Source organism: Rhipicephalus sanguineus, chromosome 5, assembly GCF_013339695.2.
Source record: "Rhipicephalus sanguineus isolate Rsan-2018 chromosome 5, BIME_Rsan_1.4, whole genome shotgun sequence".
Taxonomy (NCBI): Eukaryota; Metazoa; Arthropoda; class Arachnida; order Ixodida; family Ixodidae; genus Rhipicephalus; species Rhipicephalus sanguineus.
Genome location: NC_051180.1, coordinates 206,419,995 through 206,433,537, shown reverse-complemented (window position 1 = coordinate 206,433,537; position 13,543 = coordinate 206,419,995). Strand labels below are relative to the sequence as shown.

The 13,543-nt window shown below is 46.2% G+C and overlaps 1 long non-coding RNA gene across 1 annotated transcript; it reads left to right on the top strand.

The window, feature by feature from the left end:
- Positions 1-6,555: 6,555 nt before the first annotated feature.
- On the top strand, positions 6,556-8,279 carry LOC125758583 (uncharacterized). Its single transcript, XR_007416242.1, has 3 exons — positions 6,556-6,696; positions 7,304-7,376; positions 8,214-8,279. It is a non-coding gene; the product is annotated as an uncharacterized LOC125758583 (long non-coding RNA).
- The last annotated feature ends 5,264 nt before the right edge of the window (positions 8,280-13,543 follow it).

Below are 13,543 nucleotides of genomic sequence, written 5' to 3'. Positions count from 1 at the left end.
ACAAAAAATAAAGAAAGAAACAGAGAGAGAGAGAGAGAGATAGAAACAAAGAAGTGAAAATAGAGATAGAGCGAAAAAAGAAAGGGAAGACAGAGACAGCAAGATAGAAAGAGCGAGGAAGAGAAAGGAAAAATAGAAAGAAACACAAAAAAAAGGATACAAGAAACACACAGAAACAGCAAGGGAAAGAAGAAGAAAGAAAGATAAAAATAAAGAGAAACGAGGAAAGCCGCCCAGCTCCGCTCTTCTTTGAGGCATGGCACCAGTTGTGCGAAGCTGGTATAATTTTCTTTTAATATTAATGCCTACCGACTAGGTCAGCTCCCTGTTCTTTAAGGAGTGATGTTTGCGTCTAGTCGGGGCTGGGCCTTACATGGCGACTTCTGCTCGCTACGGTGTAGGTTTTCGCGCTGCTGCCTTGGAAAACTCCATTGCTCGGTGCCTATACGCCGCCGCATGGGCTCAGGGCTTGACTGCACATCGTTGTATATACGACTAGGCTTTCGGCTTCTCATTCTGAGAAAGTCCTCAGCCCCCCTCGCAGTTTTTTACGGCAGCTGACGAAATGTCAACAATTACTATATCAAACAAGTTTCTTTCGGCATTGTCGCGTGTCTATACAGGGTGAAAAAAAAGCTGCCGGAAAGACTGAAGAAACTGGATGAGGCTTGTGCATCCATACTTGCAACAACCCGAAAGCTTGAAGAAGATCGAGATGCGTTGTTAAGGGAGCTCGACCGTTCCAGGGAGAGGGAGGCAGCCGCAGAGAACACTATTAGACACTTGACTGAAAGGGTGACGGCACTTGAGAGGCGCGAGACTGAGGAAGGCGAAGCTAGAACTGTGAAAGTACAGGAAGTGGCCTCACACATAGAGGTGAACCGTTTGAATGAAAGAATAGTGACGCTGGAAACGTCAATCGCCAATCAACGTGCTGACGCGTTTAGCACGCCCGATCATGCCTGTGGTTCTGTCTCGCAGCAGCTTTCCTTAATTACTTCTAGGTGCGATCACACAGAATAGGCTGCGGTGATGCAATCCTCTTCTTTGGAATGGATGACAATCCTGATGAAGACTGGGCAGCTTCAGAGAAATAAATGTAAACATTTCGACAGAAGTCTGTCTGGCTGGGTGGAAGAATTAAGAAGTTGAAATACCTCCAGCCACAAATTCTTGGAGGAAACCCGACGTTTCGAGACCGGCTTGGTCTCTTCTTCAGGGGTGACTGTGCTGATCAGGGAGGCTTCGTCGCAGCTTGTTTTTGGTTCCGCCTTTCTCTTTCCCTCACGTTCCGGAGGCCGTGCACGTAGATCGGAGGCATTGTTCCGAGGGACCGGTTCACATTTGCGGGTGTGTTCTGGATGCTCTGCAAGCATTGCTCTGCAAGCATTGCGAGAAGCACGACCACAAAATTGACTTCGAGGGCGCTTCCATCATAGAAACGGAAAGGAATCTGGGAAGGAGGCTCTTACTCGAGTCGTGGCACATCCAGAACACACCTGCAAATGTGAACCGGTCCCTCGGAACAATGCCTCCGATCTACGTGCACGGCCTCCGGAACGTGAGGGAAAGAGAAAGGCGGAACCAGAAACAAGCTGCGACGAAGCCTCCCTGATCAGCACAGTCACCCCTGAAGAAGAGACCAAGCCGGTCTCGAAACGTCGGGTTTCCTCCAAGAATTTGTGGCTGGAGGTATTTCAACTTCTTAAAGCTTCAGAGAAAGAAATTATCGAAATCTGTACAAACAAACTGGGCCTAACTACAAGTAGTTCATAGTTTGAGCGGGTACACAGACTGGGGAAGTTTGACAATAATAAACGTAGACCAATTATAGCGAAATTGCTGTATTTCAAAGACAAAGCGAAAATCCCTTCACGTGCGTGTAAACTGAAGGGAATAATTTTCGCTCGCTAGGCGAAGAATATAAAGAAGCTATATGATTATCCCAAGGCACAAGAGAAAGTTTTTAAGCTATCTCTTGATAAGAAGCACATGGAAGCTAAGGTCTTCGTTTATGACACATTAATAGACAGACAGTGTTGTGCCGACAAACAGATAGCTAGACAATAGAACATGCGCAAACTATCCCTACCTGTCCAGTACACGTGTCACTCATCATTCATTATCAGTGTCATACGCCAATATCCGTTGCCTTGTGCCAACACGTGATCTGCTCTCATCTTTTCTAGATGATACTGAATCACACATAATCATTCTTACAGAAACGTGGTTGAATCCTAACATTACAGACAACGAAGTTTGACCTCGTGCGCACTCATACAATATATATCGACGTGATCGTCGTGAACAACGATGGGGTGGCGTCCTCCTAGGAATAAAGAAGGCACTGACGTCATTCGTAATCAACACCGATTCCAATCTCGAAATCATCTTGGTATCTTGCCTAATACCATCCACTAAGATACTGATAGGCGCCTGTTATCGGCCGCATGACTCTGGTCAATCCTTCATCGATGAACTGCGCATCAGTATTAATAAGGCAACTGTACTGTGTCCCACTGACAGCATCTATCTCATTGAATACTTTAATTATCATTTAAATAGCTGGGCTCAGCTATCATCATCATGTCATATTTCCACAGAGTTCTGTAACCTGACACTTGATTAGAACCTGTTCCAAGTCGTTAACCATCAGACCCGTGGCACTAACATACTAGACTTAGTACTTACAACAGCACCAGAAACAGTAACAGAAGTAACACACTTGGAAGGATTCAGCGTTCACCATTTGCTTCAGATAACCTTAGATATTCCAATTCCATTTAGGGGATATGTAACAAAGATGATTTACAATTACAATAAAGCTAATTTGACAGCTATAAACACAGAAGATGAAACCTTCTTTGTCCGTACACATCTGCACTCGTTTGACGGCCGATGCGTAGAACTGGACGCTCCTTCGAGACAAGGTAACATCTTTGGTCCACCAATATGTCCCTCTGATTGCAATAACTAAAGAAAAATAAAAGCCTTGGTATACTAGGAGACTGAAACAATTAGGGAACAAAAAGAAGCATCCATATCAGAACGCGAAGCGTGCGCGCACCCGTCCTGCTAGGGATAAATGCAAGGTCTGCTTAAAAACCTATTGCTCCGCGTTATCCGTTGCGAAAAATAAATATTTTGGGCATGACCTCCCAGTGCTAATGAAAACTAATCCTAAAAAGTTTTGGAAGCAAATGTGCCCTGATCGTGACACTAGTTCAATTTCTTTACAATGTAATAACAATGCTCTTGTACCAGACAATGAGTGCCCGGAAATATTCAACACTTACTTCTCATCTGTGTTTACTTCCGAAGGTCACTCCACTCTTCCCGAGGTTTGTGATATTAATTATACTTACATGACACCCATTGAAATAACTGAGGAAGGCATAGCAAGTCTCATTAATAGCTTAAAGGTGTGTACTTCAGCAGGTATTGATGGAATTAATTCTAAAATAATAAAAAATACCATTACAGTGTCTACGAAATTTTTGCGTTATATTTTTCAGCAGTCTCTAACGACTGGAATACTACCCTCTGACTGGAAAATGGCGAAAGTAATACCGATTTTTAAAAGCGGAAACAAAAGCACAGCTCAAAGCTACCGTCCGATATCTCTCACGTGCATCTGTTGCAAAAGGCTAGAGCATAATATTGCATCTCATATTTTCAGTCATCTAGAGCACAATAAGTTTTTCTTACCATAACCAACACGGGTTCAGAAAGAATCACTCCTGCGAAACACAGCTATTAGAACTAACCATTGACTTGCATTTTAATATTGATGAGAACCCGCAAACTGACTGGTATTCCTCGACTTCGCCAAGGCCGTGTAGCTCATTGCCGCTTGATATCTAAATTGTCAACAATTCGTTTAGACTCATTAACTCTATCATGGATACGTAACTTTCTTTCGAACCACCAACAATTCATACTTGTTAACAATCTGTCCTCTAAGCTTTCCCCAATTACCTCAGGCACACCGCAGGGCGGCATGCTGGGTCCATTATTATTTCTAATTTTTAGAAATGATTCACCCAATAACATTTCGTCCAGCATGCGAATTTTTGCAGATAATTGCATTCTATACCGCCCCATTAGATCTGCTGCTGACCACTTGGTACTCCAGTGTGATCTCAATCTTATTAAAGAGTGGTGCAACACATGGCTAATGACCCATAACACGCCAAAATGTAAAGTTATCACATTCAGCCGTAAACATGACAATTTTAACCATATATACCGCATTCAAGACGACCTAATATCATACGTGTCCCATTACATATACCTCGGTGTTAACCTTTCTTCTGATCTGTCATGGTCCTTTCACATTTCATCGGTATGTGCTAATGCTTCAAGTTCGTGGATTACATACAGCGTAATTACAGCCGCGTAATACGGCTAATATTCGTAAGCCAGCTTATGTCACCTTTGTTCGCCCACAACTTGAGTTCGCGTCACCCATTGGTCTCCATATCACAATAACATGGCCACCGCACAAGAATCCATTCAAAATAGGGCAGCACGGTTCATCTCGCGAAACTATATTTACCACTGCAGTGTCACGCGGATTAAAAGCGATCTTTGCCTACCATCGTTAGGTTACGCGCCGTGACATAGCCCTACTAACATTATTCCACAAGTATGTTCACTCTGACAGGTCATGTTCATTTCATCTCGATGTCTCATCCCGAGCATCCAGAAGATTACACAATAATCTGAGTTTTACACGCATATATGGTCGCCCATTAACATTCAATTCATCAGCACTAACACGCGCCACAACATCATGGAATAACCTGCCCAACAACATAGCTTCATTGTCCAACCCTGACGCATTGCATCACCAACTAATTGCACATTTTCACTGAGGTCGTCCATCAAAAGGCTAAATTTGTGTATATTATGTCAATATTATGTATTTATCATGTAGTTTTAGTTTGTATTACGCATTATGTACGTATTATGAAGGAAGTGTTCAAAATTTTTTGTGTGATGTATATCGTTTCTTTCTGGTGTTTGATACATATTTTATTTCGTGCTGATTCACGTTATTTTAGAGCCCCCCTTACACAATGCCCAACAGGCCTGTAAGGAATTTCAAATAAATAAATATAAATAAAATTCACAGCCATTCTAATGCGCTACATAGACAGCCCAGCGAAGATGCTTTGGTTTAAAGTTGATTTACCAAATTTTACTTATTATTAGCGATTTGCTCAGGATTTCTTTACCTAAACGGTGTGCACAAAAAAAAGCTGCCATCTGGAAACATTAACTTTCAAATGGCATATTGACTCGTAAAAACTAGCGCAAAGATTTTTTGCAGTGCAAGAGGTTATTATTTATAAAGCTATGTGACGAATACAAAGACAACTTCACCAACTAGCTGACTAGATTTGTGGCGCTCCATTCCGTCACTACTTCGGCCTTAATTACCAAGCGCTGTGCAGGCCAGCAGGAGCCACAGGGCGCCACTGAAGCTCCGTCGTCGCACGCCGGTAGCTGGTCCCCGCCTGAGCACTCGCACCTTGCGTGGGGCCATCAACGGACGGCTTGGCTCCTCGTCCGACATGATCAGGTCATGGAGTCAGGACAAGCAGGAAGTAATGACACTGGAGCGGCATACCGTACGGCGAGGTCGACGAGGTCTCGAGCAGCGATCTTTCGATTCGACGGTCGCAATGCGAGTTCGAACAGAGTAAAACACTCGCACGCGCACAGATGCTGGTGCTGCGATAGATTAGCCAGCGCGCCGCTCCTCATCTTTGGTGTGTCGTGTACCGTGCCCACGGTCTGCGGACAGGTACCTGAGATACTGAATTACTGTCACGCTACAGCGTCATCTGTCATCGTGGTTGCGGTCGCGATTGCAGCCGTTGCTGTACACCAGGTGGCGGCTTCAACCCCTCAATCGATAACGCGAGCACTATGGCATGGTGGCTAAAAGTGGCAGTATGGCGGGCGTGAATCAGGAGGTACGCAAACTTGGAATGAAATAAGGCGGTCGGCTCAGAGGGCGCTGCGCGCATCGGGAGTGTGTTTTCAGCGGCGCTGGATGAGCGCGGCAGTGCACGGGCCTAGGGGGCGATCGGAGATCTTTGTTCGTTCGCGTTCGTTCTGCGGTGCCTACGTCACAAAAGTGAGAGGAGGCGCAGCTCTCCCGCCTAGAACCGCCGAGAGGAAGAGAACAGCCAATCGTGAAGCGGAGAGCTTTCCGGAAGTAGACGCGCATCCTGTGACGTCGTCACGGGGACCGTGAAGCGTTTCTCGCCTTTTAATAAATGTAATTACTTTACAGAAAATTTTGTTTTTGCTTCTCAAGCTCAAACACTCTTTCAAACAGCAACATCTTTGAGTGATAATATTTAATAATGTTAGTTTTTTTTGACGTCGTCGCTAGATGGTGTCGCGAACGCGAAAAAAAAAAAAAGAAAAGTAGCGGCTGACGCAGTTTCAAAATGTCGTCCCATCGCGACGTCTGCGTTGGTTCTCGGTTGTCTGATCGTCAAAAGGAGCTTCTGCTGGCTTTTGTGAAAGAGCATCCACAGATCGCGACGCTGTCGTGCCCGCTGGAGCCGTCGTTCACGAGGGAGGACCGGGACGACATGTGGCAGGAGCTGGTAGCGCTTTTGAACGAAGTCCCTGCGCGTAACACCACAGCCTTGCCAAACTCCGAGAGCAGCAGAGGTGAGTGCGAGCACAATTGTATTGTGGTCGGTCATCTTACACGTCCCGCTTGTGCTTTACAGCAGCACCCGAGGCGGCCAGATTTCGGATTACCGCGGCCGCGTCGTGCTTGACAGGGACGAGTGTGCGAGGCCCATAGTTCGGGTGGTCTGAATCGGTAAGCACTGGCTTAGAATATCATTGTTACTTGTATGCTGCGAACAAGTGGGCTCGTTTGCTTCGAGCCATTACGCGCTGTTAGTTTTACTTTTTCAAACAATATCGAGTGGATCACCCGGCCGCCGCGTTAGCTGAGGTGCTAACACGTTGCGCCGCCCAGAACAGAATGCGAAACAGCCACATTTGCGGTGATGACGAAAGAACAGCCGCGAACTATATTTCGAAGGTCACTAGAGCACCCTACTTGTTCCAACCCATTTCTCAGACCCTCGAGTCGAGTGAGGTGCGTAGCCAGTAGGCTTGCCTCCCTCCACCCCTCTCTCCGAAGTCTGTGTGTCATAGCATGCCGCTGTTGAAACATTCTAAAAAAACATTGCTATTGTCCACTTCCACTCCATATTTCTTATTGCACTCAGTGTGTCAATCAAGAAACTTCTTACTATAACAGGTGAGCCCTGCTCCAGCTGCTGCTGGTGTGGCTGAAGAGGATGTGGCCCAGGATCTTCCCCGTGCCCCAACACGTAAGTTTCACTGATGTTTTTGATAACTGTAGATGGTGTTACATGCTCACAGGTGATGCTCATGCGTGCAGGCATATGTTTGTGAAGAGACGACATCTGTGGGCATAAGACAAAAGGCTGCACGAAAAAAATTTGGCAAACGGTTGCAGGAGCTAGTTAGTTGTATGCATAACTGTCAGATGGAATAAACGGTTGCAGGAGCTAGTTAGTTGTATGCATAACTGTCAGATGGAATAAACAGGTGTCCTGCCTTGCAGTTATGGTGAAATGTAGCAAAAAGGTAGCATTGCAAAAATGTTCAACATCTTGAAATGTTTCCCTATTTTGTCAGTTGCTTCAAAAGTGAAACTGAAAATGTGCTATTGCTAAATATACTGTTCAAAAAGCAAGCTCGTTATATAACTTCTTCACATAGCCATCATACACAAATGCACATGTTTGCACCTGTGTTACACCTGCTTGCTGTATGTTTTGCATACTGCAGCAGCTAGGGTTTTGGAAGGAGATTGTGTCAGTCATCGCGTAAAGCCGGGCAAACGATTGTGTAGCCCTGAGAAGGGCTGTTTGGTTGCTTCTCATGCAGAGGTGGTTAGAGGTGTGAGATGCGTTTGATGAGATGAGCGAAAATGAATTCTGGCACCGCTTGGTCTGTCCAAACGAAGTGCGTTGGTTGTGCGGTGAACCAAGCACCATTCATGGATGCCATTGGGTCAGTGGATTTTCAACACAGAGGAAATTGTTGCACACACTGAAACTCTTCACGAACAGAAGCTTCCAGCGAAGAGTCGGTAGCAGGAAATTTTTGATGATAATGGCAACACATTTCTTGGCTTCCAGCTCATGCCGCAGCTGCGAGATGGGGGCAACCGGCAGGCCGAGGCGCTGGAGTTACCAGCCGCAAACACAGGCGGCAGGGCCAGGCATCATTGGAAAGCTGCGCCAGGTTCAACTTCTCAGTGACGTGGTCCACGAATTGCAAGGCGTTGGTACCCTCGCCCGGGCCCTCATTGCAGCGGAAGCCACCTGCACAGTGATTTGTAAAGACTAGTTGTACATACATGTAGATTTATTTTTGTTCACATCACGAGCTACGATACGCTTGCTTGCTTCAATGGTGCCCTGCAATTTTTTCTCAGTTAATTTTCTTTTTCTGCATATCAGAAGCACTGATGTGCTGTTTCATTGTACATGCATTCAGCAATTCAGCAGTCATGCATTCAGCAATTTTGTAGTATATGCACATAGTGCACTGTAGTGTATCTTTATGTTATAGTGTATACGTGTAGAATATTGTGGCACACTGTATGTTTTCTATCGATTTTTACACATCCTAGAAAAAAAGAAATGTGTTTGTGAACGGTCTAGGTTGCACAACAATTTTGAAATATTGCAAGACCAAAAATAGTTGACGAATACGTGTTCTGTTACTTAGAAGTGTTTAGACAATAGGATTGGGTACAAACAGAAATCAATAATAGAGGAAGACATATCAGCAACCAACAACTTGCATTTTTTTAGCGAGTTCGATTAATACCGGTTCGACTGTGCCTTGTTTCATGTAATACAATGACTTTCGTGCTGCGAGACGCGTGTGTTGCTGCAGAGGAGCAGCAGGCACTTTGTAATAACTCCATTTGTATATTATAAAAGGAAGCTACTTTTATATTCTTTTCCTTGGCATTAAATTTAAGGGATATTTATTTATTTTGCTTTTTATGTGCATTGCTCGTGATACTTGTAATAAAATTTCACTTCTGACACCACCCATGTTGTTCACTTCATTTACAGGCACCATTCTTGTTGCACTAAAGCTACCGCATGTTGCTGTCCTGATTCAAACAGCCTTTTCAGGTTACCACTTTGGCTGCGAATGGCACCATGTGCCATTCACAGTTGAGCTCTCACTTGTGCTTAGTGTGAAGCGCCATATTTTACAACCTGGTCGAAGTATTTCATCAGCATGGCGTTGTGTGACAAGGGGGCATAGGTCGGCAAACTCATGAGCCGACTCACTCAGATTCAGATCGAGCTGCGAGTCCGGGTGAGTAATACATTGGCGAGTTCGATTCCAGGTGAAAACATTTTAGTGAGCCTGAGTCCGAGTGAATCCGCTTGAGGAAAATTTTGGTGAGTCTGAGTGAGCCCCAAGAGCAAAATATATTTCACGAGTGAGTCAGGGTGAGCTTCACATTTTTTGTCAGCCTATTCAAGGGGGTTATTCATTGATAGGAGAATGCTGTTTCGTTGATATGTGCAGCAAACATTTGAAGTGTAGTAAAAAAAAAGCCTTTTGTTTATGCCAGTGACAAACACAATGAACAAAGACAAACACGCACCACACAATGCTGCCAAGGTCGTTTCAGGCGGCGGCGTACTCTGCGCAGATGCTCAAGCATGCAGGCCCGGTGGTTCTCGAAACAGGTTCACTACACGGTTGCGCTGCTGCTGGTTCCCGTTGTGGTGGGTGGTAGCTCAGCTGCTGCTGGCAGCAGCTCAGCATCGTCTGTGTCGTCATCGTCCCCTTCGAGAACAGGCTTATGTGCCGCCAACGCAATGTCGTGCAGAGCTGCACAAGCAGCAATGATGCTTGTGCCGCTCTGCACAAGCTTACAGCGTTGCACCACTCCACAACATTGCGCTTGGCGGTGTGGGCCTTGTTGTAGTGGTTATCAGGGGTGCCACGAGCTGGGCGTCCGGGCACTGGTGTCAGGAGTCACGGTTCTAACGTATAGCTGGAGTCTCCTGCACGAGGGCGGCATGACAGCTGTAGTGATAACGTCTTGAATGTGGCAAGCATTGACAGCACTTACCAAGCAAGCCGAAGTTTTGCTTCCAGGTGCTGACGGAGAGGGCTCCCCCGCCATACCCACGAGTCATGACTTGACCCCAGGAAACATGGACTGACATCCAGAGGTCGGCATCACATGTCTGCAGAATTCAATTCAGTCAAAATTGTACCCATAAATGACCTTGGGTACAATGTTGCGTATTATGTTAATGTAACTACATCTGTCTGCACTGTTACTGACGGTTGAAACATAGTTATGAACAAATCATCGACAGGGTAGGACTTGTACCATAAGTTCTAACACGAGGACAATGCAGTGTCAAAGGGTAGTCTGCATGTTTACTGCTTGGAACAACCCATCTTCCAGCCACCAAAGCCTTTTAACCAAATTACTGCTGTATGTTTAAGGCAATGTATCACAAAATATCTACAACACGAAAAACTTCGACTGAAAAAAGGGTTATGAAACAATGCGTATTTAATGTATGTACATGCTCGGGCGCGTTCCGAGGGACCGAAGTAAAGTTTATTCATCCATCTATGTAATGATCCATGTAACGTCCATCACGACAATGAACAATAAGGGCATACTACGGCACATTCTGGGAGCGCTAATCTCAACAAATACAAATCGAGAATCAAGCTTCGGGTACACATGGCGAACGAGCAACGGTAATATTATGCACTGTGCAGGCCGCTGAACCAAAGTGTACTCCGCGTCACATGATTTTATCGCTTATCCTAAGCGAAGTGCCCTGAAACGATCCAATTCCCGTTCTGGATAGATCGAAAATACCGCTCCCACTATACTCAGTTGCAACAGCCTCAGTAAAGCGGAAAGTTTAAGCGATATAAATGAAACAATTCGCTACGCATACAATGCATGGATAATACTCACGATCATGGTGTTGAATGCGTAGAGTCCCTTCCCCGACATGTAATGCGTCGTGTCCGCGGAGCTCAGGCTATGGGGCTTCGGGATTGCGATGAGCGTACCATCCACGCACCCGACCACAACGGGAATCCGCCCGAGCCGAGCGAACGCCGCCTTTGTTCGCTCCTTCGCGTCCGTGGTCTCGGGAAAGGCCACCCACCGTTTCTGCCCGCCAACGACAGTAATGGCGCGTGCCACCTCGTGGATGGTTTCGCTGACGGACGACTGTGACAGGCCGATGAATTCCTCGCTGCCGACAGCTCGCTGGAAGCATCCGCTGGCAAAAAATCTCAGCGCAGACAACACCTTCCGCTCTGTTGAAATCCCACTGGCTCGTTGGCACCCGATGACGGGGTCGAGTTCGTCGCACAACCAACGTACCGTACGTTTCGAGAAACGAAAGCGCCGCCGGAATTCACACTCGCTCATCTCTTCAAACGCATTTCGCACCTCCTACCATTCTGCATCTGCTTCGAGAAACGCCAACGTAGCAAGGAAGCACCGTTGCAAGCGCCATTTTCTCAAAATCAGCTGTTGCGGCAGCCGCAACCGCCGCATCACTCCAAATACATGCCGCGCGACGCCATTGTTCGCTCGAGAGAACGCGAGCGAACGGGCTCGCTCTCCGTTCACTTTTAGCAGACGACATGCTCGTTATGACGCGGCATGACGTCACCAAAAAAGAAAACATCAAGGAAAAAAAAGAAATGGCCACGCCCCTTAGAGTGGCGTGAGTTGTCCGGCTTCAGCCAATCGCGTGCGATCATCAGAACGAACGCGAACGAACGGCGCAGAACAGAGATCTCCGATCGCCCCCCTAGTCTAAATCTTCGCATTTTCGTTCGCTATGAGACATGCAGAGGACGGCACTACAACAGAATACTCACTCACTCTCAATCATCCTATTTTTAGGGGCGAAGCTCCTTAAGGCGGCACCCGTTCGTCCCTCGTAGTTGCCGTAGTCGTAGTGCGTAACCAGCCTTAACGCTAGTACTAGATCTTGACCTCCAAGTTGGTGCCGGTGGCAGATTTTTCCTGTGCGTTGTTGAACAATAAAAAATTCGCAGCGTGCGCGTTAACTAAAAGCCGAATTCTTCTGTCTCTAATTCCCCATTAGCAGCCATTGGCATGTTCCAGTAGGAAACGTTAGTAGAAGTAGAAGTGTAAGTGTTAGCTAAAAGCCGACTTCTTCTGTCTCCCATTCCCATTAGCAGCCATTGTTTACCTCCAAGGTAGTGCCTGGTGAGATTTCTCCTGTGCGTGATTAAACAATAAAAATTTTGTTCAAAACACCGTTGATTGATGACATAAACCAACGAAAGACGTCAGATGTTTTCTAAGAGCAAAACGAAAGAACGCCAGATGTTTCTAAAGCAAAACGAAAAGACGACAGCTGCTTAACGAAAGACGCCAGATGTTTTCTAAAGCAATAGTTTTCTAAACAATGAAAATTCACAGCGTACATGTAAAATTAAAGTGAGCTGTAAGTCGTCATAACTCATCGAACCTTTAGTATAAACGCGCCCGATATCACGTCGGTGATAATGTACTGGGCAGAATTCACGGAAGATTTACGGTTTACCGATGAACCTCCGCAGCTTCGCCCACTCATCCTCATTCACTCCGTGGATATGCTGTGATTTTTTTTCATGCTTTGCCCCTACTGACCTTCATACTCACGTGTACTCACACACTTACGTGCTCATTCACGTTCATGCTCATATATACTCGCACTCTAAGCTACTAACTCACGTGTTTTGACACTCTTACGTACTTCCTCACGTTCATACTCACGTGTACTTACACCCTTACGTACTCACTCAGAATAACAGTGAGCTGAGCTAGCTGGAACTTATTAATGTAAAATGCTTACACCCTACGTACTCACTCAGAATACCAGTGAGCTGAGCTAGCTGGAACTTTTAATGTAAAATGACAAGACGTGCGAACACGGATACAAGAGGAAATCAAGACACCGTAAACGCCGACGAACAACCGAAAAGGCACAAAACGGCGAAAAAAAAAAAAACAGTAGGCGCTCATGTCCAGCAATCTGGAACATCATCTACTGCGGCAAAGTTGACCCTAAGGCAGAGCACTGCACGGGCCGATTTTTCCGGCCTGGGCCGGCCCGGCCCGAAAACGCCATGCTCCGGCCCGCCCGAGCCCTACCCGGTGTTTTTAAATGTGGCCCTTACCCGGCCCGGGCCCGAAAGGTTTGGGCCCGGCCCGTCCCGGCCCGGCCCGGTCCGTTTCCGCTAGTTATGCCTTGAGCGTAAAGGAGGCACTGTCCAACCTTCGGTTATTGTGAAGATACCTGCCGCACACAAGATATTTTCTAGAGATTGTTTTAGGAACTTCTTTCAGTGTCACGACTTTCACTGGTACTGTGCATACTTTCGGTGAATTACGCGCGTAACACTCTTGCGAAATGATTACAGGGCA